This window comes from Pogona vitticeps, chromosome 2, assembly GCF_051106095.1.
Source record: "Pogona vitticeps strain Pit_001003342236 chromosome 2, PviZW2.1, whole genome shotgun sequence".
NCBI lineage: Eukaryota > Metazoa > Chordata > Lepidosauria > Squamata > Agamidae > Pogona > Pogona vitticeps.
The window spans coordinates 29,923,116-29,949,540 of NC_135784.1; the positions used below are offsets into that span (position 1 = coordinate 29,923,116).

The 26,425-nt window shown below is 44.7% G+C and overlaps 2 long non-coding RNA genes across 2 annotated transcripts in view; one reads left to right on the forward strand and one right to left on the reverse strand.

Annotated features, from left to right (window-relative positions):
• Positions 1-2,241: 2,241 nt before the first annotated feature.
• LOC140704308 (uncharacterized) overlaps positions 2,242-26,425 on the reverse strand; it is a 44,096-nt gene continuing 19,912 nt past the window's right edge. Inside the window, exon 5 of the long non-coding RNA XR_012083411.2 lies at positions 2,242-3,231. This is a non-coding gene — a long non-coding RNA (uncharacterized LOC140704308). The remainder of the gene's footprint in view (positions 3,232-26,425) is intronic.
• Positions 19,729-23,106, forward strand: LOC144587580 (uncharacterized). The gene is made up of 2 exons (XR_013542729.1): positions 19,729-21,214; positions 22,702-23,106. It is a non-coding gene; the product is annotated as an uncharacterized LOC144587580 (long non-coding RNA).

Here is a 26,425-nt window from a genome sequence, read left to right on the forward strand (position 1 = left end):
CTTGCATAGTTAGCTCATTGATGACTAAAAGCTGAATAACATTAATAATTTGTTTTAAATAATATTTATTGCCATCAAGAACTATAGTCACTAAAGTGACACAGAGGTTGCAGCTCAGAGTTGCCTTTCATTTTTCACTGGAATATGGACCATGTCACACATTTGTGAAACCCTCTGGATTTCTTGAATACTTTTCTTTGGTCCTTGAAATCTCTTAAATACATTTTATTTTGACATATTTGAATACTTGATGGGAAGAATTTTCAACAAGCTAGCAAAAAGCTGCATCAGCTGATGGTGAAGACTCCAACCATTCATAATTCTTGAAGCATTCTCATCAGAAACTACAGCCCCTCAGTTTTCATGGGATATAAATAATCTTTAATTTGTTAAATTGTCTCACTCTTTTTGAGAAATTCCCAGGAATACCAGGCTCAAAAACTTGACTTTGCATATAGCTACTACTGTATTACACCTGCGGTCTGTTCCTATGAACTGAGGTTCTTTGCTAATGACAGCAATATTCTGAACTTGGCTTTGAGGCTGTCTTATATATCTCAGTTTTAATTTTCCACCAGAAAAACCAGCTTGTCTTCACTGTACGGAAGACAGAGAGAAAATAAATACAGTGGTGCCTCGCACAACGAGCGCCCCGTAGAGCGATGAATTCACTCTACGGGGACGTTTTTTCAATCGCTAATGTGATCGCAGAGTGATGGCCTCTATGGCCGAAAATCGCAGAGTGAAGGTTGGTAAGTGGTTTGCTTACCGACCTTCGCTTTGCGACCCGCCAATCAGCTGTTCCGCGGATCCAAAATGGCCGCCGGAAGCCCCAAAATGGCGTTTTTGCGCCCTTGTTAAGCGAGGGGAGGCCGCGAAAATGGCTGCCGGCCATCCTGGAACATCGCTGAACGGTGAGTAAAGGAGCCTTTTGGAACGCATTAAACGATGTTTAATGCGTTCCAATGGCTTTTCCTGCCCCGTTCAGTGATGCTTTCACACAGCGAGGGTTAATCCAGAACGGATTAACCTCGCTGTGCGAGGCACCACTGTATTTTAGGACATTTTTCTTAAAACCTCCTTAGAGGCCTTTTTTCAACATTTAGATTTCCCCTCCTGATGGACTACAAAGTGAGAACTTTTAGTTGCTATTTGTTGTTCTGTAGTCATTAAGTCATGTCCTACTCTTTGTGACTGATGCCAGGCCCTCCTGTCTTCCACTGCCTCCCAGAGTTGGGTCAAATTCATGTTGGTAGCTTCGACAACACTGTCCAACCATCTCCTCCTCTGTCCCCTTCTCTTGCCTTCACACTTTCCCAACATCAGGGTCTTTTCCAGGGAGTCTTCTCTTGTCATGGGATGGCCAAAGTATTGGAGCCTCAGCTTCAGGATCTGTCCTTCCAGTGAGCACTCACAGTTGATTTCCTTCAGAATGGATAGGTTTGTTCTCCTTGCAGTCCAGGGGACTCTCAAGAGTCTCCTCCAGCACCACAATTCAAAAGCATCCATTCTTCAACGGTCAGCTTTCTTTATGGTCCAGCTCTCACTTCCATACATTGCTACTGGAAAAACCATAGTTTTGACTATGCATACCTTTTTTTGGCAAGGTGATGTTTCTGCTGTTGTCTAGGTTTGACATCACTTTCCTCCCCAGAAGCAGGCGTCTTTTAATTTCGTGGCTGCTGTCACCATCTGCAGTGATCATGGAGCCCAAGAAAGGAAAATCTGTCACTGTCTCCATTTCTTCCCCTTCTATTTCCCAGGAGGTGATGGGACCAGTGGCCATGACCTTAGTTTTTTTGATGTTGAGCTTCAGACCATTTTTTGCGCTCTACTCTTTCACCCTCATTACAAGATTCTTTAATTCCTCCTCACTTTCTGCCATCAGAGTGGTATCATCTGCATATCTGAGGTTGTTGATATTTCTTCCGGAAATCTTGATTCCGTCTTGGGATTCCTCCAGTCCTGCCTTTCTCATGATGTATTCTGCATATAAATTAAATAAACAGGGGGACAATATACAGCCTTGTCGTACTCCTTTCCCAATTTTGAATCAATCAGTTGTTCCATATCCCGTTCTAACTGTTGCTTCCTGTTCCACATATAGATTTCTCAGGAGACAGAGAAGTTGGTCAGGCACTTCCATTTCTTTAAGAACTTGCCATAGTTTGCTGTGGTCCACAAAGTCAAAGGCTTATAGTTGCTATATCAAGGGCTAATTAAACAACTGGAAACTAATGGTGGAAAGCAAAGGGATTTATTTTTTATTTTATTTTACTAGCCACTTTGAAAAGGCCTCACATGCAACAATACATATTGGAATCATAGCTGAACGGTAGCTTAGGTAGCCAACCTGTTTAAAGTAGCATCTACAGCTGTGCTTCTTTTCTGCCAAGAGTGAATTCTTCCTGTCTCACTAGCTATTCAAGAAAAGAAGCTCTCTGCCTTTTTCTTTTTGCCTCACTTTTTTCATGTTTCCACATCTACAATTTTCTCACTAGAGGGCAGTAACTGATCATTTAGTTTAGAAAATTTAAGGTTTAGCATTTTTCACTAGGTCTGTGGCCAACTGAAGGCACTGAAATGTATTTCAGTTTGATCTGGAGCTATTATTCTCTTTGTCTGATTCAAATGGTGCCCTGGATTTGAGAGGATCTGATGCATTGACTTTTCATTGGAAAACTGAAAAGGATATAACCTTTTTGTTTTGCATCAGTACTCATACACATGAAATTTGGAGGTATGCTAGACCTTAATGTATGAAACCCAGTGTGATATAGTGATGGAGTGATGGACTGGGACTCTGGAGAACAGGGTTTGAATCCCTACTCAATCATGGAAATGAAAGCTTGTGTACTGTATGGTGATTTTTAGTAGTCTAGAAAGTATTGCTCATTGTTGCACTTGTTCTGAAATATGAGATTCTGAAAGTAATGAAACTTGTATTTCAATCAGATTTTCCCATTCAGAAAGTGAGAAGGTGAATAATGAGAATGAAATCTGATGATGTGTTTCTTTCTCTACAGTTTTCTGATGCTGCTGCAGGACTATGATGTGATGTGATATAAACTGCTTGCTGCAGAAAAAAAGTCTGATGATGATTTTTGTTTCTCAGGCACTGTTGCTGTCTTGCCTGCATTTGGGATAGATGTTCGTCTGTTGCCTTGACACTGGTTTGGTGGAGTAGTTTTGAAGGATCTGTAGGACTTCGCCCAGTTTGGTGCCAGAGACCTGAACAAGAAAAAACAAAATGAAGGACCAAAGACTCAAACTTGGTACTCTGCCAACATCCCTGCTAGGAGGTATTCAGATCAATCTGTTGATGGCCTGTAAAAATGTGCATACATGCCTGACTTTTTGTGGCTAGATGGCAGTTTGTGACTGCAAGGAAAAACCTTAGAGATCTTGGAGTATTTACACCCGCCGTCTATGTTTTTTGTACCACAAGGGTGCTGGAAAGTGCAGGATCATAGTTTTGACATTCCACAGATACTATCTGTGGTGTGTGGGTAGTCTGGAGAAAATCCTGTGCAAAGCTATGCTGCTGAGCAGAGTTTTTAACCAGCCTTTTGGTTCTTCAGTTACTCTGGCGATGATTTGTTCTGCAGTATTTTAGTGCTCTTGGCATCATTGCGGGGGAGGAGGGAGGGAGCAAGAAGGAAAACACTGAATTTAGTTGCCTCTACCTACTATTGCTTTCGGTGTCTCCAGTGTGGAGTCAGAGTCTGGGAGTTTGATTCTCCACGGTGCCTCCTGTGAGTAGAGCCAGCCGGTGTGGCCTTGGGCAAGCTGCACAGTCCCAGGGCATCACCAGAAGAAAAGAATGGGAAATCCCTTCTGAGTGTTCCCTCTACCTGGAAACCCCTGAAAAGTGTCACTATAACTCAGAATTGACTTGATAGTATATGATTATTATTGCCTACTGCTGGTTAATCTGCTTTCCCCTGCATTCTTCAGCACTGCTTCTTCTCATCCTCTAACAGAATGTGTTTATCCTCACAAACACAAATATAGACTTCCGTAGGAGACAGCGGCGGAGGGGGGGGGGGGAGTGTGAACGAAATGATTTGGAACTGAAAAAGGCTGGAGGAAGAAATCCTTAACTGCTTTACCTTCTCTGCTCAAATTCATCTGCTGAAACTGCTTCTGGGGAAGGACAGTGTCAGCAAAGAGACCAGGATTGGACCATTATAAAATATTGCAGTATTACTGTATGTCTCACCAACATAATCAAGAACAAAAAAGCGACCTGCACATGTAGGGAGAGTGCAGATGATTTTCAATCCACGTTCCTCACCTCCCTAAGCTGGTGATAAGTTCTGTTGAAAAATTTTACCCAGAGTTTGACTTTAATTGGAAGGAGAGCTTACTGAAGTGTTTTGTTTTTATCTGCACTTGATTTCCAGAGTTCTCTTATCTCATTGAGAACCTCTTCCTGTTTCCCACAATGTTTCTATATAAATTAGCCTGGCCGCACACACTCAGTATCCATCCTGTGACCAGGGCTCATACAAGAACTGCTAAATATTGCGTGCCAAAAAAGAAAAGAAAAGGAAGGAAGGAAGGAAGAAAATTAACTACAAGTGGTTCTGGAGGGAATGATAAGGAGCAGAGTAGTAGTACAGACAAAGGAAAATTGTGATGCTTCGCCCCCTGCCCGCCTCCCTATTTATAGCCTATATAACCGGAAACTAATTTCAGAAAGTTTTCACTAGGTGAAAAATGAAAGCAGAGCAAACTTCCTGCTTGATCTTTGTAAACAGAGTGATTGGATTCCATTGCTTGATTTAAAAGGATAACAAGAACTTAGCTTGCCATCCAATTCTGTCTTATTATGAGACTCTCATGAATCCGTCACAATACTTTAAAGTTTATAGGCCGAGGTAGTTCTGGCTTGCTGAATAGGCATCCCATCTCGGCCTCATTCCTCCAGGAAACGCACCATTTCTAAAAGGAATTGCATCATCACGCAGACGTCTGAAGAAGATCAGCTTTTGCTTGGCATCCGAAAACATCTGTTGGAGAGCGTTTCCTGATGGCACATCACTCGGGAACCCCCTTTCCTCTCGTATATGTGCCCTTCAACTTTTAAAATTAAAAACAAACAAGGCAACAAAAGGGAAGTGAGCTTTCTTTGCTCTGGCATCACTAAGAAGGGCTTGAATTGAATTTTTGCGAGCTTTCCAAGTGGAACCATCAACTGAGCAGGTAAGTCGAAGCTAGAAACAAAATAAGATATTTACATGTTTTTTTTTTAGAGTTTCTAAAAATCACATGCTCAATAAGAGCAAGGGTTGGATTTGTTCTTTTTGACTCAGAATACCCAGCAGGTGCTCAAGGTGCTGCCTGCACTATTCTGAAAACAAACCGGTCAGGTAGATTGGGCCAAGACAGTCTTATGATGCATTTATTATTAGTGAATGTCTCTAGCAAAGATAGAATTTTTATTTAAGCTCTTTTAAGATCTTTCCAGATTTATTTTTTTGCGATTGTTTCATGCTGAGGAGACAGGCACAAAACACAAAATTGTCCCAGCGTGGAGTGGAGTCAGAGGAAATTTGAGATGGGGAGGGAGCAGGGGCTTCAGACGGCTCTGCTGAAAAACTCAGATTTATAAAACAGTGCTAAGCAATGGAGAATGCTTTCGAGTTTGCTGAGTCAGGAGAAGCAGGAAGTTGCCATGACTGTGCGCGCGCATGTGTGTGTGTTCTGCGCCCTCTAGTGGAAACCGACTTATAGTAACCCTAACAGGGTTTTCAAGGTATGCTACAACGCCTGGCTATAACTCTGTTTATCAGCTGCACATTCTTTTGAAGGAACAAATGTGAAGCATTTTTACTTGTTTTCATCTCAACCCAACTCTAGGAATGCCTATATGCAGTTCAAAGGCAGAGATGGGCTTCAACCCCTTGTAGTTAAAGCAAATTCAGACAATATTTATTTATTTATTTTATTTATATCCCGCCTATCTGGTCAAGCGAGGACCACTCTAGGTGGCTAACAACCTTAAAATAATACAGTGAACAATGTAAATAAACAGTTCTAAATCATAAAAGCACTACATTACGATGCCAGAACACAAAACATAGAACAGTAAAGAAGAAAGAGGTCATGAGTTATGTGGTGGAAAGGCCTGCCGAAACATTCAAGTTTTTAATTGCTTCTTAAAAGTACCCAGCGAGGGGGCCACGCGAATCTCAGGAGATAAGTTGTTCCAGAGGCGAGGAGCCACCACTGAGAAGGCCCGTTTTCTTGTCTTTTCCTTCCGGGCCTCCCTCGGCGTCAGGCTCCTCAGCCTCACCTCCTGGCTCGCACGAGTGACACGGGTAGATCTCAGTGGGAGTAAGCGTTCCGCCAAGTAACGAGGCCCTAAACCAGGGTTCCCCAACCCCCGGTCCGCGGCCCGGTGCCGGTCCCCCGAGCATACATCAGCTGGGCCGCGGGAACACAGCAGCGGCCATTACAAAAAGGGAGGGGCGGAGTGGGCTTGCCTGGGCTTGCAAATCACCTCTGAGAAAGCCTCAAAGCCACGGAACTTCTATTGGAGGGAGCGGGCGGGGCTTGGGCAGAGGGAGGAGGGAGGCCAGCTCAATGGCCCCAGGAGCAACCATTACAAAAAAGAGGGTTTTTTTTAGCTTGCCTTAGGCTGGAAAATCCTCTGCTGCTGGTCCCCTTTCTGCCTTTTACCAGAACAATTCAGCATAAGCTAATGTGTACTTTGAAGGCAGTGTATGAGTGTGCATTTTGTTGGGATAGAATGATAACACATGTTGATACAAGCAATTTGAATTATATGGATGGTAGGCAGATAGTCCAAGTGTGTATCCCTGGCCTCGCTTGTCTCTTCTTCCAGATCTGCATGCAGATTGGCACCAGCCTTCCCTCTCTGAGATCACTTACTGAATTTTCTTGCTCCTCTCTTCATTAAAAGAGACACACTGGCAAGCATGAAGGGGTGTCTGTAACCATATTTAGTAGTCCTTTTCTCTCTTGCATGGTTCTTACATGAGTTGTTTATTTAGTAAATAGCAAGAGTTTTTGTTTTACCTAATGCAAGTAATGGCTTACATTTTAGTAACTGGCCATCCATTTCCTATGTATGTATGTATGTATGTATGTATGTATGTATGTATGTATGTATGTATGTATGTATGTATGTATGTATGTATGTATGTATGTATGTATGTATGTATGTATGTATGTATTTGACTTCTAAACTGTCCATCTGATCAGTGGTCACTCGTGGTGGCATAGAGCAGTAAACAATATGAACACAAACAAATTAACATATAATTCAACAAATACAATTAAGAATTGAAATTAAAATTGCTTTATATTTAATACTAATGGTATTTTATTTAATGCGAGGCATGTGACAAGTTTGGTCCTTACAGTTGTTGTAAGTATCTGGGCTCACATGTCCCCCATGTGCTTTCCTGTTTCTGTTCTTAATGAGTCTTAATGTGGACTTATTTATTTACTCAAAATATTTTACCACATCTTTTTCCTTGAAAGGAACTAAGGCATCTTACAATATTAAAAGACAAAATTAAGGCTAACCCAAGTGAGCATATAAATACTTTAAAAAGGTCAAACAAATACAGTGGATATAAAAAGTTTGCACACCCCTGTTAAAATGTCAAGTGTCTGTGATGTAAAAAAATGAGACAAAGATAAATCATTTCAAAACTTTTTCCACCTTTAATAAGACGTATGATCTCTACAACTCAATTGAACAACAAACTGAATTTTATTTTGGTGGAGGGAAGTAAAAATAAAAAACTGAAATAATGTTTGCATCTGTGTGCACACCCTTAAACTAATATGTTGTTGAAGCACCTTTTGATTTTCTTACAGCACTCAGCCTTTTTGGGTATGATTCTATCAGTATGGCACATCTTGATTTGGCAATATTTGCCCACTCTTCTTTGCAAAAATGCTCCAAATCTGTCTGATTGCAAGGATGTCTCCTGTGCACAGCCCTCTTCAGATCACCCCACAGATATTCAATTGGATTCAGGTCTGGGCTCTGGCTGGGCCATTCCAAAGCGTTAATCTTCTTCTGGTGAAGCCATTCCTTTGTTGATTTGGATGTATGCTTTGGGCCTTTGTCATGCTGAAAGATGAAGTTCCTCCTCATGTTCAGCTTTCTAGCAGAAGCCTGAAAGTTTTGTGCTAATATTGACTGGTATTTGAAACTGTTCATAATTCCCTCTAGCTTGACTAAGGTCCCTGTCCCAGCTGAAGAAAAACAGCCCCAAAGCATGATGCGGCCACCACCACGCTTCACTGTGGGTATGGTGTTCTTTTGGTAATGTGCAGTATTGTTTTTGCACCAAACAGATCTTTTGGAATTATGGTCAAAAAGCTCAACCTTGGTTTCATCAGACCATAACACTTTTTCCCCACATGCTTTTGGAAGATGTGTTATTGCAAAATTTAGCCGGGCTTGGGTGTTTTTCTTCGTAAGGAAAGGCTTCCATCTTGCCAGCCTACCCCATAGCCCAGACATATGTAGAATACAGGAGATTGTTGTCACATGTACCACACAGCCAGTACTTGCCAGATATTCATGCAGCTCCTTTAATGTTGTTGTAGGCCTCTTGGCAGCCTCCCTGACCTGACCAATTTTCTTCTAGTCTTTTCATCACTTTTGCAGGAACATCCAGTTCTTGGTAATGTCACTGTTGCACCATCTTTTCTCCACTTGATGATGACTGTCTTCATTGTGTTCCATGGTATATCTAATGCCTTGGAAATTCTTTTATACCCTTCTCCTGACTGATATCTTTCTAACAATGAGGTCCCTCTGATGCTTTGAAAGCTCTCTGTGGACCATGGCTTCTGCTGTAGGATGTGACTAAGAAAATGTCAGGAAAGACCTACTAGCACAGCTGATCTTTATTTGGGATTCCTCAGAGGCACTTTAAATGATGGCATAACATACTGCATAGCAAGTATCCCCACGCACAGATGCCCCCCCAAGCCCCCCCATTCACGGACACCGGCGGCAGCAGCCCCCCCCCCAGTCCTTGGAAGAATGGTCTTCAACAAAACCGGTCTCTGGCATTAAAACAGTTGGGGACCACTGCCCTAAACCGTTTAGGGCTTTATAGGTAAGCATCAACACTTTGAAGTCGATGCAGAATCGGATGGGCAGCCAATGCAATGTGGCCAGAGTGGGTGAAATGTGTTGGTGTTTTTTCACACCACTAAGTAATCTGGCCGCCGCATTCTGCACCACCTGTAATTTCCACAGCAGCCTCAAAGGTAGCCCCATGTAGAGCGCATTGCAGTGGTCTAATCTTGAGATTACGAGCGCATGCACCAAGGTAGTGAGCGCCCCCACATCAAGGTAGGACCGCAGCTGGGCTATCCGCCTGAAGTGAAAAAAGGCGGTGCGGACCACCGATGCCACCTGGGATTCCATGGTGAGCGCCGGGTCCAGATGGATACCCAAGCTGCGGATCCCATCCTTGGCGGGAAGAGTCACCCCCCCAAAAGTGAGGGAGTTTCCCAAACCCCCAACTGCGGGGGCGCCCACCCTCAGCACCTCCGTCTTGTCCGGGTTCAGCCTCAGCCCATTCTCCTGCATCCATTGCAGTACAGTCCCCAGGCAGCGCTGAAGGGACAGGATGGCATCTCCTGCGGTAGGTGGAAAAGAGATGTAGAGCTGAGTGTCATCAGCGTACTGGTGACACCGGGCTCCACCTGATGACCCCACCCAGCGGCCTCATGTAGATTTTAAACAGCATTGGGGAGATAATCGACCCCTGTGGAACCCCACAATTGAGACTCCACGGGGCCGAGACACTCTCCCCAAGCTGCACTCTCTGGGGGCGGTCCTCCAAGAAGGAACGGAGCCAGGCCAATGCCAAGCCACCTATTCCCAACTTGGAGAGCCTCCCCAGGAGGATACCGTGGTCAATGGTATCGAAGGCTGCTGAGATATCGAGGAGGACCAGCAGAGACACTTTGCCCCTGTCGGCCTCCCTCAGTAGGTCATCACACAGGGCGACCAATGCCGTCTCTGCCCCATGGCACGGCCTGAAGCCCGACTGAAATGGATCCAGGGCATCTGTTTCATCCAGGAGCGCCTGAAGCTGATCGGCCACTACCCTCTCGACCACCTTGCTTAGGAAAGAAAGGTTGGCGACGGGCCTATAGTTGCCAGTTTCGTCCGCCGCCAAGCTGGGTTTCTTCCTAATGGGCCTAATGAGTGTGTCCTTCAGGGCGGATGGAAATCTGCCCTCAAGGAAAGACCCATTAATTATAGCCGTGGCCCATTCCGTTGTTGAAGGCCTGGCTGATTTGATTAGCCAGGCCGGGCAAGGGTCCAAGGAGGAGGTGGTGGCACGACAGCGATCAAGCACCCTGGCCACAGAGTCAGGCGTGACAGTCTGAAAGGAGTCAAGAATCACCGGGCAAGGCGGAGCGCGGGACATCTCTGCTTGACTCACTGTATTCAAAAAAGGAGAGAGGTCCCGGCGGATGGCCTCCACTTTTGATTTAAAAAATGCTGCAAATTGGTCCGGCGAAAAACTAGGGCCCATTGCTCAGACCAGCTCCAGATAGGTCACGTACTATACGGAATAACTCCGCATGCTGGTTGGACGCTTCGCTTATCCAGTTAGCGAAGTATGCTCGACTGGCAGCCTTTACCTTGGCCAGGTAAAGGTTAGTAGCGACCTTAACAGCTATCCAATTAAAATCCGTCGGGTCCTTTCTCCATTTGCGCTCTAGCTGTCTCCTGACCTGCTTCAACACCCGGAGATCCTGGTTAAACCAGGGCGCCAGGCGGTCTCTGCGGCGGAGAGGGCGTTTTGGAGCGATCATGTCTACAGCCCTAGCTGCGGCTGAGAACCAACCTTCAACCAGAGCGTTGACAGGAGTGCCAGCCAGTTCAGCCGTGACACCTCTCATGGCATCCTGGAATCCAACCGGATCCAGTAGCCTTTGAGGGTGGACTATAACAATAGGTCCATGCTCCCTGCGAGGGGGGAGAGCCATTTTGAGGGTGCATTTTATTAGGTGATGGTCCGACCATGACAAGGGTACCGACTTGAGGTCAGTCACCATCGGACCACTCTCGCTCCCATTAGTGGAAAAAACCAGGTCAAGTGTGTGGCCGCCCACGTGGGTGGGGCCGTTGACATGTTGGGACATGTTCAAGAAGGCCATGGTCTCCAAGAACTCAAGAGCTGGCCCGGAAGTCTCTGCCCCTGCATGCACGTTGAAATCCCCCAAAACCAATAGCTTCGGGGAATCCAACAGTGCTGCGGAGACAAAGTTCACCAGCTCCGGTAGGGAAATGGCTGGGTTGCGGGGAGCACGGTAACCCAGCAAGATCCCGATACCATCCCTGGCCCCAATCGACACGTGGAGAGCCTCAAGACCCGGTTTTACCACTGAGGAGTGCCTAGCAACCTCCAGGTTGGATTTATAGACAATGGCAACTCCCCCCCGACCCTCCAGTCTACCCTGGTGTTGGACAGCATAACCGGGCAGACAGATGAGTGCTAGCCCCCCCTCTCCGCCAATCCATGTTTCGGTTATGCATGCCAGGTCTGCATCCTGCTCCAAGATAAGATCGTAAATTACTTAGGCCTTGTTGGATACAGACCTGGCATTCAACAACACCAGGCGCAGAGTGGATGGACGACTGGACTGGCTACCTCGATACTGGGGGTTGGACACCGTCTCAGAACAATGAACAGGTTTTAGGCATCTGTCCGTCGTTCTTCTAACACGAGCAGGGACGGGGCCAACGCCATATCTTCCCCTACCCGTGACCACAGAGATGTTTTGGGGCCCCTCGCTGGAAGGGCAGGCCTTCCATTCCATGACTGAACAAAGAAAAGGGAAAGGAAGGGGGAGAAGGGGAAGAGAAAGAGAACGAAGAGAGGGAGAAATAAGAGAAAGGGGAGGGAAAAAACGTGTAACTTAATATAAACAGATCCAATAATAATCAAAATCTTAATATAAACAAATTCAAAATCATAATACTGTATAAACAAATATAATATAATCAAAATCATAATATAGACAAATTAAATATAAACAAATTAAATAAGAAAGCAGAAACAATATACAATACACAGCCACCAGCTGCAGGCCAGCTATCTAGCTATTTTTGAGCTTCCAAAAGTCTCCCCAAGAATAGCATCACTTTGGTGATGATAAAAATCCAGATTTTCCTTCAAAGAGTAGGAAATCAGGTATTTCAGAGCAGAACCACACTGTAAGAAGTGCAAATCTGATTGATCTGTCCTGGGACCGGTGCTTTTCAACCTGTTTAAAAATGACCAGGAGGGAAGGATACGCAGTGAGGTGGCCAAGTTTGCAAACAACACGAAACATTTCCAAGTGGTGAAGACCAGAAAGGATTGTGAAGAGCTTCAGAAGGATCTCTCCAAACTAGGAGAATGGGCGGCAAATGTGTTTCACTATAAGAAAATGTAAAGTAATTCAGATTGGGTGAAAAAATCAAAACTTTAGTTATCAGATGATGGGTTCTGAGCTGTCCATGATGGATCACGAAAGAGATCTTGGTGTGCTGGTGGACAGCGCGATGAAAGTGTCAACCCAGTATGCGGCAGCAGTGAAGAAGGGCAATTCCATGCTATAGGGATCACTTAAAAATGGATTGCCTCTTCATGGATTGCTGCCTTGTCGTGGCGAAGGGGCTTGACAGAGAAGCTATGGGCTATGCCATGCAGGGACACCCAAGACGGACAGGTCATAGTGGAGAGTTCCGACTAAACGCGATCCACCTGGAGTAGGAACTGGCAATGTCACTCCAGTATCTTTGCCAAGAATACCCCATGATCAGAAACAAAAGGCCTCAGAAAGTGTTTTGTTTCTGATCACTCCTTGGAAAGTGAGGAGGAATTAAAGAACCTCGTAATAAGGGTGAAAGAGGAGAGTGCAAAAAACTGAAGCTCAACATCAAAAAAAAACTAAGATCATGGCCACTGGCCCCATCACCTCCTGGCAAATAGAAGAGGAAGATATGGTGGCAGTGACAGATTTGACTTTCTTGGGCCCCATGTTCACTGCAGATGGTGACAGCAGCCACAAAATTAAAAGACGCCTGCTTCGTGGGAGGAAAGAGATGACAAACCTAGACAGCATCTTAAAAAGCAGAGACATCACCTTGCCAACAAAACTCCGAATAGTCAAAGCTATGGTTTTTCCTGTAGTGATGTATGGAAGTGAGAGCTGGACCATAAAGAAAGCTGCCCACCAAAGAATTGATGTTTTTGAATTATGGTGCTGGAGGAGACTCTTGAGAGTTCCCTGGACTGCAGGGAGAACAAACCTATCAATTCAAAAGGAAATAAACCCCAAGTGCTCACTAGAAGGACAGATCCTGAAGCTGAGGCTCCAATATTTTGGCCATCTCATGAGGAGAGAAGACTCCTTGGAAAAGACCCTGAAGTTAGGAAAGTGTGAAGGCAAGAGGAGAAGGGGAAGACAGAGGACGAGATGGTTGGACAATGTCGTCGAAGCAACCAACATGAATTTGACACAACTCCGGGAGGCAGTAGAAGATAGGAGGGCCTGGCGTGCTCTGGTCCATGGGGTCACGAAGAGTCGGACATGACTAAACAACTAAACAACAACAACAACAACAAAAAGGGATTGAGAATGAAACAGCCAACATTATAATGCCATTGTACAAAATGCTGGTAAAGCCACACCTGGAGTATTGCATACAGTTCTGGTCACCGCACATTGTGGAACTGGAAAGGGTGCAGAAGAGAGCAACTAAAATGAGAACTGGGCTGGGGCACCTCCCTTATGAGGAAAGGCTATCGTGTTTGGGGCTCTTTAGAGAAAAGGCACCTGAGGAAGGACAAGATTGAAATTAAAACAATGCAGGGGATGGATCAAGTGGATAGAGGGAAGCTCTTTCCCCTCTCACATAATACCAGAACCAGGGGACATCCACTCAAATTGAGTGTTGGGAGAGAGAACAGACCAAAGAAAATATTTCTTTACGAAGCGTATTGTTAGTCTGTGGAACACCTTGCCACAGGACGTGGTGGTGGCATCTGGCCTAGATGTCTTTAAAAGGGGATTGGACAGATTCCTGGAGGAAAAGTCCACTGCAGGCTACAAGCCATGATGGGAATGTATAATCTCCAGGCTTAAAAGGGAAGGTACCTCCAAATGCCAGATGCAGGGGAGGGGTATTGGGAGACAGGTATCTACTTGTCTTGTGTGCTCCCAGAGGCATCTGGTGGGGCCCCTGTGAAATACAGGAAGCTGGACTAGATGGCCCCTTGGCCTGATCCAGCAGGACTCTCCTTATGTTCTTAAATTAACATACAGCACTGATGTTACCTGTCTGTCATGGGTTTGGAGGGAAAGTTCCATCCTATGGGGAGTGGAAGGCGGGACATCAGGAGGAGGGGCTGTACTGTATATATATGTGGAGAGTGTGTGGAGATGCTAGGAGGAGACAAAGCAGCAGCTGAGAGAAGAAGCTGGTGTGGGAGTCTGTGTGTCAGACAGGGTACTACTGTGTGTCAGAGTACCAACCTGATAGGTTCAGGTGTCTGTTGGTTAGCCAGAACTGATAGGTTCAGGGTCTGTGCTTCAAGTTAAGGGTTCTGTGTGAACCAAACTGTGTGCATGTATGAATGAGATTAAGCCACGTTACTATATCTTATTCACCTGATCATTTTATTTTCCCTGTGTGTTGTATTTAAATAAACCTTATTCTTTTATTTGTTAAAAATCCATCCCTGGTCTGTGTGACTTCTTATAGGGAATGGTTGGTGGCAGCTTAGTTAACGTGTGGCATATCCCAGTAGGTCTGGGTTTGTCACATTGATTGGTGTCCAGCGTGTGGGATACGACTGGTCCAGTTGTCCAGCGGTCCAGCAAAGCCTTGGCAACTGTGCCCAGAGCAAGGGGGGTCTAGTCAGGGACAATCTGAGGCGCGTAGGTAATCTTCTAGGTGTACCTCACGGGGAGGTGCGCTAGTGGAAGAACGTGCCAACTGGGGAGACTAGATTAGGGTGCTCTGAGGCAGCCTGTTTTTGGCGGGAAAAAAGCTGAGGCAAAACTGTGAAGTAGCAGTGATCTAGCCTGCCTGCTGAGAGGCCCAGCAGAGGGGGGTAGACTTTAACTCGCTACAGTTGCAAGTAGTGCTGAAGGACAGCAGCAATCTATAGGGAAAGCTGGTTCTGAGGCAAAAGAGAAAAAAAAGAAAAAAAAAGTGGTCGTTTTATTTTGAGGCTTGACTTTTTAAAGCAGCCTGTGCTGGGGGGGGGATTATGCCCTTGACTCGAAGCCAGATGGCAGAAATGGGTGAAGTGAAAGACCCCCAGGTTGACCAAGGTTCTGAGGATGAATTTGGCTCAGTGCAGGGTGACAGCACGGGAGAACAAAACCCAGAACTCAGAAAAATACTCCTGGCCCAACAGCATGAACTGAGGGTGAGGGAAATGGAGGAAAGGGAAAGAGAGAAACAACGGCAATTTGAACTAGAGAGAGAGAGAGAGAGAATGGAAAAAGAAGAAAGATTAGAGAGACAGAGAATTGAATTGGAATTGCAGAGAGAGAAAATGGCGTTTGAATTAAAAAAATTGGAACTGATGAACCAGAACAATAATAACAATAGGGATTCTGAGGGAGGCCAACTGTCTAAAGCTGACCTGAAGAAATTCCCTGTGTACCACAAGGGAGATTGTCCTGAGGTGTTCTTTTCCCTAGTGGAAAGAGCGTTTGTGGACTTCTCAGTGAGGGAAACTGAGAAGATGACCATCATGCGATCTTTAATCAGTGGTAGCCTGGCTGAGGTCTATGCCGAGATGCCTGAGGAACTGATGAAAGATTTTGCAGAGTTTAAAAACTGGTGTTTGCAAGACATGGGATAAATGCGGAACAGCTGAGGCAAAGATTCAGGTCCCTCACAAAGAAACCAGAGCAGACTTTTACCCAAGTGGGGGCCCAATTGGTGAGGCTGCTTGAGAAATGGCTATCTCAGGAGGGGACAGAGACCTACCAGCAGCTTAAAGACTTGATAGCGCTGGAACAGTTCTATTCAGTCCTGCATGGGGAATTGAAATTCCAGGTGAGGGAAAGGAAACCGAAATCTGTGGCAGAAGCCGCCGAGATTGCAGATTTTATTTCCCAAATAAGAAAGCCCTTGGGTGAGGGGAAAGCGATGGGGAAACCTAAAGAAACCTACAGCAAGTACTCTCAGGGACCAGGGAAAAGCCAGCAAGGGGGAGGGGCCCATGGTGAAGGGAAGCCCTCAGACATGAAACCAAGACCTCAGATTTTGGAGGGAAAACCAAAACAAGATGAGAGAGATTCAAAATACACCAGAAAATGTTATTTCTGTCAGGGAAAGGGCCATCTAATCTCAGAGTGTGAGAAATTAAAGCAGCTAAAAGGAATTGTGCCTCAGGATTCGAGTGGAACCAAGCCAAAAGCTGTGTTCTGTGTCCAGAAAGAGCAAGGCTCATTGTCACTGAGGGAGCCTGCTGCCATGGCTACTCAATCTGGAACAGCTACATCTGCTGATCAGGCTGAGGAAAATGGTCCTCTTGTAGAGGTCAGGCGCTGCCTGTTGGTGAGAACAGATTCCCAGTTGTTTGAGACAGCAGGGGTGGACGTAGGAATACTTGACCGTCAGTATCGGGGGCTGCGGGACACGTGTTCCCAGGTGACCCTGTGCCATCCAGATATTATTCCTAGGGAATATGTAATCCCAAATGAGAGCATGAAGGTGGCAGGGATTGAGGGGCAGGTAATCTCTCTGCCAGTAGCGGAGGTACCTGTGAACTTTCAAGGCTGGAGGGGAGTTTGGCGGCTAGCAATTTCATCGACTCTGCCAGCAGCCGTGCTCGTGGGAAATGACCTGGCTGAACATGTGAAACGGGTGCTAGTGATTACACGTTCACAAGCCACCACGGGGACAGTTCAGGGGGGTACTGATGAGCCAGAGACGGAAGCAGGTGGGGGAAGTTCAGAAGCTGTGGTGGAAACCTTAACCACAGACAGCAGATTTGGACAAGAGCAAAAGGCAGACGCCACTCTCCAAAAGTGTTTTGAACAGGTGACTGACGCCCAGCTAACACCTGAAACCCCAGTGAGATTTCTAGAGAAAAAGGGGATTTTGCATAGAGAGACCCTGAGGAATATCTCAAAAGGGGGAGATGGGATCAGAAGTCAGCTGGTGGTACCTGAAAAGTATCGCCCCATGATCTTACAAAGGGGGCACTCTGACATGTTTGCTGCACACTTAGGGGTGAACAAAACACAGCAGAGAATCACACAGAATTTCTACTGGCCTGACATAGGAAAACAGATCAGGGAGTTCTGTAAACAATGTGATGTGTGTCAAAGGCAGGGGAATAGCCGCGATAGGACCAAAGCAAAGTTGTGCCCTTTGCCTGTGATTGACACTCCGTTCAAATGCATAGGGGTGGATATTGTGGGACCTTTGCCCAAGGCCACAAAGAGGGGGAACAGGTTCATTCTCACAATTGTGGACCATGCCACGAGGTACCCTGAAGCCATACCCTTGACTAACATTGAAACTAACACAATGGCAGATGCCTTGGTGGGGTATATGTCCAGGATGGGATTTGCCTCAGAAATAATCACAGATTTGGGCGCATCGTTCACATCAAAGCTCATGAAACGCTTATGGCAAATCTGTGGAATTAAGCACAAGGAAACCACTGCCTATCATCCTGAAAGTAATGGGTTAACTGAGAAGTTCAATGGGACTCTAATGCGCATGATTAGGGCTTACTTGGCAGAGAATCCAAACAATTGGGACCAGAAGCTGCAATCCCTTTTGTTTGCTTATCGATCAGTGCCACAAGCCAGTACCGGGTTCAGTCCATTTGAACTTTTATTTGGGAGAAGGGTGAAAGGGCCCCTTGATTTGATCAAACAAAATTGGGAGCAGATCACCCAGGATGACCCACAAGACGTTGTGACAGACATAGACACCTTGATGAATGACCTAAAGAGAAATCTAGAGCTGGCAGCAGAAAACCTGCAAGCTCAGAAGGTCAGAAAGAAAGCCTGGTGTGTCCAGAGAGCCAGGGAGAGGCACTTTAATCCAGGGGAGGAAGTGCTTTGGCCTAGGCTCTGCAAAGAGAGCAAGTGTCAGCTGGGTAGCCCAGAAATAAAATACTTGGGTCACATGGTAGGGGGAGGAGTGATAAAACCCCTGGAAGCCAAAATAGAAGCTGTTCGTGATTGGCCTAGACCCAACACCAAGAAAAAAGTCAAATCATTTCTTGGGTTGGTGGGCTACTACAGAAAGTTCATCCCGAGGTTTAGCGAGATTGCGGCTCCGCTGACCGATCTGACGAGGAAGAAGGCTGATGACCGCATCCCGTGGACCAGCGACTGTGAGGCGGCGTTCCAGAGGTTGAAGGAGGCGCTCGTCCAGTATCCAGTGCTGCGTGCTCCAGACTTCGACCGGGAGTTCATCATCTACACCGATGCGTCTAACAGCGGGGTAGGAGCAGTTCTGTGCCAGGAGGATGAGAATGGTGACCAGCATCCAGTGTCCTACCTGAGTAGGAAACTTCAAAAAGGTGAGAGACATTTGGCAACCGTGGAGAAGGAGTGTTTGGCCATAGTCTACGCGATCCAGAAGGCCAAGCCTTACATCTGGGGAAGACATTTTGTTCTGTGCACTGACCATTCACCAGTGCAATGGTTAAAGACAATGAAAACCCACAATAGCAAACTTATGAGGTGGGCTTTAAACCTACAGGACTATGACTTTGAAGTGAAGGTGGTCAGAGGGTCAGTGAACTGTGTTGCTGACGCCTTGTCAAGAAGACCTGAAGATTGAAGACGGCGAAAGAACATGGACTATGTGTATATATTGATGACAAAAAGTTAAATGTACCTGTTTTTTGAACTTGGTTTGTATGAATAAAGGTAAATTGATGTAATGTGTATGGTAAATGTTTAAATGCCTAATTGCTATGGTTAACTTAGAATGTAAGTATAAGTAAGTATGATATGGTATGTATAACTGTTGTTGTGTGTTTTATCCAGGTTGTTTTTTGGGAAAAAGCACCTTAGCTTTCCCCCTACAAAACAACTTATAAAGAGGGGAGGTGTTACATACAGCACTGATGTTACCTGTCTGTCATGGGTTTGGAGGGAAAGTTCCATCCTATGGGGAGTGGAAGGCGGGACATCAGGAGGAGGGGCTGTACTGTATATATATGTGGAGAGTGTGTGGAGATGCTAGGAGGAGACAAAGCAGCAGCTGAGAGAAGAAGCTGGTGTGGGAGTCTGTGTGTCAGACAGGGTACTACTGTGTGTCAGAGTACCAACCTGATAGGTTCAGGTGTCTGTTGGTTAGCCAGAACTGATAGGTTCAGGGTCTGTGCTTCAAGTTAAGGGTTCTGTGTGAACCAAACTGTGTGCATGTATGAATGAGATTAAGCCACGTTACTATATCTTATTCACCTGATCATTTTATTTTCCCTGTGTGTTGTATTTAAATAAACCTTATTCTTTTATTTGTTAAAAATCCATCCCTGGTCTGTGTGACTTCTTATAGGGAATGGTTGGTGGCAGCTTAGTTAACGTGTGGCATATCCCAGTAGGTCTGGGTTTGTCACACCTCCAAATGCCAGATGCAGGGGAGGGGTATTGGGAGACAGGTATCTACTTGTCTTGTGTGCTCCCAGAGGCATCTGGTGGGGCCCCTGTGAAATACAGGAAGCTGGACTAGATGGCCCCTTGGCCTGATCCAGCAGGACTCTCCTTATGTTCTTAAATTAAGACGCATGCAGTTACCTGCTTGGTTTTTGAAATAAACATTGCCTTCATATGTGATAATTAACAAATAGGAAGTAGGTGCTAACAAATACTAGAGATTAACAGAGGTGAAAAGTCCAATAGGGCAAAGAAAGTTGAAGTAAAATACTTTATCTTTTAGTAAACTATTTCACCCGTATCTTTGAGGAAGACCACATTTCCCGTTGGTTTGACAGTTTATAAGCCAGTCTCAAAAACTACTGGATTATTGGAAAGAGAATGGCTCTCAGAATGTGGTCAGTCTTGTATATCAGGGAGGGGATAAAGCCAAAATTTGTTTGAAGAATGTTGTGTACATTAACTGTTTTGAATACTGAGCATTGATAAATCAGTGTATGAAACTTGTATATAAATCTAGGTAGAGTTCTGAAAAAGAGAAAGAGAATGATTTCTCCTTACAGCAGAGTGGGCCACTGTGGTCCGCCAGATGTTTTAGGACGGGAGCTCCAATCATCCTTCACCACTGCTCCTGGAAGCATCTCTGGCATGCTGCTTTGGTGTCAGTACCAGGATACAGGGAAGGGAATAAGGGAGGGGAGGCTGGGCCAGAGCAGTGTGTACCAGGCACCAGATGTGTTGGAGTGGGAGGAAAAAACAGATGCACAAGTGAAAGTATGTGGCTTGTCACATCCTTCAAGACAGAACAGAACAAGAAAGAAAACTTCTTATGAAGTGAAACCAATGATAAGACTGTTCATTATTCAACAGAAAATCCTCCACCACAAATTGAGTCACCTCAATTCGATTCAAAACAAAACAAGCGGAGCAGGATGGATGCCTGGCGCATGCGCGTGACTTTGTGTTTCCTCTCTGTTTTTCTTATACAACCACAACACAGCGGCCTCTCTGCCTCCCTCCAGAAAGAGGAGTCCCTGGGGAGGACAGGTGGTCTTCTTTCCCTTCCTCCAAGGCTGCAGCCTGTTTATGTTGTCTGACCTTTGGCAAGCAGTGGAGGCCTTTTCTACCAACTGCAAGATGAGATAAGCTAGGAGCCCCTCTCTTCTCTAAGAGAGTGGGAGCAGCGGGATAACTTCTGAGACCGCAAGAAGTTCGCAATGCTTCCTTTCCTGCCTGGTTTGGGACTGGAGAAAACCTCCCAGGAACTGAGGACCAGGGGACCCTGCCTTCTTCTCAATCCGAACAGGCAAAGCTCGGAGTTGAGGATCGGGTGGAAGCGTGGAGAGCAGGAACCTCATAAAGGTGCGCAGGGAAGGCCTTCCAGGTTTGGAATAGGCAGGCTAAGGGAATCCAGGCTGCCCTTCGCAAAGATGGCAGCTGCAGCTTCCCTAACCTAAATGAAGCCACAGCTGCCATCCTTGCAAAGGGCAGCCAGTCTCCATTTTTACATGCAGGGCTCCGAAGCCAGAAGACATCTGCAGCAACGATTAAGGTAAGAGGATGGGGGTGGGGGGGCCTAAGGTAGGGAAAGGAAGGGGGTGGGGGGGTAGGCTGTGGTATTGGGTGGCTGTGGGGGTGGTGGTGGCTGCCTTTCTGCTGCTGATCAGCGGGTGGTAGGCAGAATAGTGTTTTGGGTTTTTTTAAATACAAAGAACGAATTAAAACGGGTAAATATTAATCCCTTCATATTCGTGGGGGTCTCTGGAACCCACAAATATGGATCGACAGATATTTAATGAATCTGCTATATTTGTCGGAAAAACCGATCCGTTTTTATATTTGTCTCCATCTCTAATCCTAACATCAGCACTGACTTTTTGAACAGGAACATGGTAGAACTGGGCCTATGTTAGGCCCCAGAACTTTCCTGTTTAGGCTTTTCTTGCAAGTGAGACACATTTAGGTATCTGTAGGGGCCTGTCTGTCAGGTGGAATCCTCAGAAGGGAGAATTCTGTGAACTGTAGTTAAAACATAAAACATAAAAGACTGACACATCCTTTCCTCCTTTAGATGATTAGGAATCATTCATTCCAGGATATTGTAAAGGTGACATAGTAGTAAAATTGCTCTCTTTTTTTGACCTGTGAATTCATTGTTGTTAATATTTGCCATCATGTTGCCTCTGACTTATGGTGACTCTATAAATGAATGACCTCCGAAATGTTCTGTTCTAAACAGCCCTGCTCAGCTCCTGTAAACCTAAGGCTGAGGTTTCCTTTGTAGAGTTAATCCGTCTCATATTCCCTGCTGCCTTCAACTTTTCTTAGAATTCTTAGAATTATTATCTTTTCCAATGAGTCTTGTCTGTTCACAAAGTACAACAGCCTCGGTTTTGGTGTTTTTATATCCCGAAAAAGTTCAGCCTTTGATTTAGGGTGGACTGTCTTTTTGGTGGTCCGGGATATCTGCAAAGCTCTTCTCTAGCACCATTGTTCAAATCAATTAATTTTCTTCCTGTCTGCTTTCTTTCCTGTACGTAGTAATTGAGTTTGTTAAAAAGACAATGACACTCGGGATGTTCTTTGCCATTTTTCCTTAATAGCTAGTCAGGTGTTGTTAGATTGTGGGCAGTATCATAGTGGGTTTGCACAGTGCAAAGCCAAAATTGTGTATGTGGTGTGTGTGTGAGATCTTTCTGCCCCTCTGAGATGTGACATACCCAAGCCACACATTAGGTTGCCACCATAATCATGGAATGTCAGAAAATTGTGACAAACTTCTTGCAGTTTCTTACGTGTGTAATATTTTCAAGGAGGTTTCTGCCATGTGAATATTTTATTTTATTTTATTTTATTTATTTATTTATTTGATTTTTACCCCGCCCCTCTAGACAATGTCTACTCGGGGCAGCTATGATCCTTCACACAGTGTAGAAGGAAAAATGACACAGGATAGGGAAGGAAGATTGTACAGTACAGCTATTACAGACATGTGGAAAAATGGATATTATTGATAATATTCTGTATCTCTTTCTACAGGGATTCGCTTGGTGCTCTCTTGACTTCATGTTCAAATCATTCGAACATAATTAGAGACACACTGTTCAATACTTGAAGAGGCTCTGCTTATGCTGGCCATAACAACAGTTGCTAAGGCAATTTTAAAGCAGACGAGTGGAATATACATGAGACACAGTTTGGCTGGAAAAAGAATCACTGTGAAGCACATAATTAAGCGGCATTTAAAAAGTTTTTCTAAGATCACATCAAGTAGAGTAACTGCACTTGAGTGTGCAACCCTTTGAACTGCTTTGAAAATCGTCACACATTTCAAACTGTATTTATTGAAAAGTCTGGGCTGAGGCTTATCCATATTTCTGGGTGATAAGAGAGAGAGAAAGAAGATGTGTGTATCTGAAGCGAGAAGCACAGACCCATGTCCTCCTCAGGATTCATATCGAACAGAGAATGGGGCAGTTAATGGAAGCAGCAGAGAAATTAATGAAGCCATCGAACAGGTGACCATTAGAGAATCTCCATTGTGTGGTGAGTTGTGATTCATATCTTTCATTAATGCTAGACTTGGAATTGCTTGGGACCAGTTTGTTGTTTGCTTGTTTTGGATGGATTACTTGCACCTGTACACACCTGGCCAGGATCTAAGGTTGGCCCCAAGGGCCTACCTCTCATACCTTCCATGCTGGCACTCATAAAGGATTTGCATGAGTTGCCATGGCTAATTGAGGCTAATTGACAAGGGCCTGAGGCATGTCTCAGTTGTGCAAATCAGTTGTGAGACTGAGAAAAGCCCAAACGCCTTATCAGTTAATTGCAATTATCTGTGGCAAATTACACAGACCTTATAAAAACACCATTAGGCGTCTGGACCGAATAAGGTATATGGACAATTGGGCACCCAGGAGAGGGTCTTTCTTTATCCTTGTGGAATGTCCCACCCAGAATTCATGCACAATTCCTTCTTTGACGGTCTCTAAATGGGCCTTGGAGAACGAGGTCAACATTGAGCTGCATGTCCCAGTTAGAGTGAACCCATTCAATCTGGTGCTCAATGGTCAAGGAACATGTGTGTAAATCCTGCTGATTCGGTGGATGTATTCTAGCTGGGGTTAGTGCCTTGATTTAGCCCTGATTTTGTCTAGGCTCCCTTTGACTGAATATACTTTCACTGTTGTAGAAAAAAAAAGGAAACCCCCTTGTAGTATGGTTCTGCGTGGATGTTTCCTTATGGGTGTTTTGGTCAGTCTCCTCCCCTCCATGCCTTACTACTGTTTGTGTTTAGTTTATTTGGGATATAAGCCTGGTTTTTTTTGGGGGGGGGGTTAATGTTATCACTTTGCACCATAGTACAAAACTGAAAAAATAAATAAATTAGGAAGCAGTGAAACATGAATGATAGGTGTGTAAAACAGGGAGGGGAGGGAGGACAGATTGTGAAAGCAGATAGCTCAAAGAGATCCCGAATGCATTAGGGCCCATCATGTCATTTGTACCAACGAACCCGCTTGAACAACCACATCCTGTGCCAGGAAATCCTGGCAGCAGGAGGGACTGGGTGGAAGTTGGTATTTTAAAGATGCTGCACTTACAAACATCTAATTTTCACCTTGTATACTGCTGCTGATCCTGAGATGTGTCACTGAGGACCTAGAGAGACATGCAAACTCCCTGAGACTTAAGCCGGTGCCCTGAGATGTGCTTTGTGAATTGTATGAGTTTCTGTAATAGATTTTCTGAAATCAAACAGCATTAATACCTTGTTTCCCCTTACAGGGTTTCAGTATTGTGAGAAACGTAGAGCACCTTGGTGGGCAGTTGTGAGCTTGATATGCAATGCAGTTTTTCTCATCATGATCGTCATTTTAACTGTGGTTTTAATATTAAGTAAGTAAATATCTCCACTGTGTTCTATCAGTTTAATTCCAGATTTACCTTTCTGCTTGTCCCACAGAAATTGTTTGTAGTATCAGTTTTGGGAACAGATTTGAAGTCAGGGGACAATATTCCATCCTAAAACAGAATGGCTGCCTGGTTATTGAATAGGGATCTCTTCAGAACAAGAGTTACCCAGAGGAAGTGATTGATATCATGCTAGCAATAGAAATTATGAGGTCACTTGGAGGGCGTTCCATTGTTGGTGCAACAGAAAGGGCAAGACATGGATGGAAAGCCTCAGTGTACACCATTTTGGGCTTTCTGCCAGAGTGTACGGACAGGGGGATCACTGTTAACACAGATTATTTTATCACCTCAGTACAACTGTGAATGTTGCACCTTGATGGCCACACCAATCCCTTGCATCTTTCCCATCAAATTATAAGACAATAGATAAAAACAACCCGCCTCACAGAAGTAAGAGATCTTGTCACTGAGATGACAAGAGCTTTCCACCATATCTGTACCTGATGCCCTGAACATATAAGGCACAAGTAGGGCCAAATGGAAGCATTTAACCAGGAAGTGAGAGAAACATCTGTTGCCATGACAACTGAGATTAATGGGAGAAAGAGTACTCTACATATGCGCATCAAAAAGTATAAATCTAAATAGCATTACAAGCTGACTGTTGTTACATGTTTCTTGTTGCCAGAGATGGGACCAGAAACACACCCAGCTTGTCATGACCAGCCAGTAAACCCCTGTCCAGATGACTGGGTTGGGTACCAAAGGAGATGCTATTACTTTGCTGAGGCTGAAAAAAACTGGACGTCTAGCAAAACTCATTGTTCTTCCCTCAATGCCTCTTTAGCTGTGGTTGACTCTCAAGAAGAAATGGTGAGTGTCATTAAATGGATATATACAGTGGGGTCTCTACTTAAGAACTTAATCTGTATTGGAAGGTGGTTCTCAAGTTGAAAAGTTCTTATGTTGAATCTGCATTTCCCATAGGAATGCACTGAAAACCATTTAATCCGTATCTGCTCTTTTCCGTCCATAGAAACTACAGTGGAACCTCTACTTAAGAACTTAATCCGTTTTGGAATGGTGTTCTTAAGTTGAAACGTTCTTAAGTTGAAGCAAAATTTCCCATAGGAATGGACTGAAAACCAATTAATCCGTTCTGGCTGTTTTTTTGTTATGTAGAGGTGCGTTTGTACATTGAAGCATTAGTTCCCATAGGAACTAATGCAAAGCTGGTTAATATGTACTCTACCACTAGGGGGAGAATTTTTTTTAACCTAAGATGACCTAAGGTTAAAAAAAGAGCAGGAAAGGTTTTTTTTCCTGTTCTTATCTTGGATTTCTGTTCTCAAGTAGAAGCAAAATTTAGCAAATGGAGCTGTTCTTAAGTTGGATTGTTCTTAAGTAGAGACGTTCTTAAGTAGAGACCCCACTGTAGATAGATTCTGCAAGAACAATGGCTTATCCAAACAAATGCACACCTTAGCTAAAAACAAAGGAGGATGAGTCTGGATGACAATTTCCCTGAATGGAATTTTAGCTTCTAGGAAGCTTCAGGAAATGGATGGGAAACTTTCCTGTTTAGCTTCTAAATAACAGAAATCCAGAACACTGCTTTAGTAATCATGCCTGACTCATTTGAAAATCATGCCTGATTCATCAACATCTTCATCTGACTTTCTAACACAACAATAAATCCAAACCTCGTGGAAGAGTCACCGTCACTCTCATTTTCTGAAATTATTAGTCTAGTTTCCCCTTTGAGCTGAGAGGGAAAGTAATCCAAGCCAAGGTGAAGAAAATTCAGAAGGGCACTGGGGGAAAAAGGCTTAAAACTGATGCT